Source organism: Fragaria vesca, linkage group LG5 (assembly GCF_000184155.1).
Source record: "Fragaria vesca subsp. vesca linkage group LG5, FraVesHawaii_1.0, whole genome shotgun sequence".
Taxonomy (NCBI): domain Eukaryota; kingdom Viridiplantae; phylum Streptophyta; class Magnoliopsida; order Rosales; family Rosaceae; genus Fragaria; species Fragaria vesca.
In genome coordinates, this window is record NC_020495.1 from 8,071,592 (window position 1) to 8,072,569 (window position 978).

The window sequence follows — 978 nt, forward strand, 5'->3', positions numbered from 1 at the left end:
CAAGCTACCAATCATACTTCTGTAGAGAGTTGGATCAGCATCTATCCCTTCAAGATCAGCACTGATCTTGCAACTTGTCCCCATCGGATTTTGGACAGCAGTGGAGGTTTCCATCTCGAACTTCTTGATAAGTTCCTTGGCATACTTCGATTGAGAGATGAACAATCCATCCTTACCTTGAGACACTTGCAATCCTAGGAAATAACTAAGCTTACCACACAGACTCATTTCAAACTCCTTAGTCATGAGAGTGGTAAATTCTTTCACTATGGTCTCGGATGTGGATCCAAACACAATGTCATCGACATACACTTGGGCAATGATAATGTCCTTATAGGTACACTTGACAAACATAGTCTTGTCAATGGAACCTCTCACATACCCGTTCTCAGTCAAATGTGTAGAGAGTCTCTCATACCAAGCCCTAGGGGCTTGCTTAAGGCCATAGAGGGCCTTATCTAACCTATACACATAGTTGGGATGGTTGACACTCTGAAATCCTGGGGGTTGTGCCACATAGACTTCCTCCTTGAGGATACCATTTAGAAAGGCACTCTTCACATCCATTTGATATATAGTGAATTTCAAATGACATGCTATGGCTAAAAGGAGACGCACAGATTCTAACCTAGCAACATGGGCAAAGGTTTCATCAAAATCTAACCCCTCAATTTGGGAATAACCCTGCACAACCAATCAGGCTTTGTTACGGGTTATCACTCCCTTCTCATCAGACTTATTCTTTAACACCCATTTGGTTCCTATGACATTCTTATCACTTGGCCTAGGAACTAAATGCCACACTCTACTCCTCTCAAATTGGTTCAGCTCTTCTTGCATAGCACCTATCCACTCAACATCTAACAAGGCCTCTTTCACATTCTTAGGCTCAATAGTGGACACAAACCCATAACAAGTGATCTCATTGATCTCACTTTTGAAAAGAGCTAGAAAACTTCTAAGCAAAGTAAAGTTGCT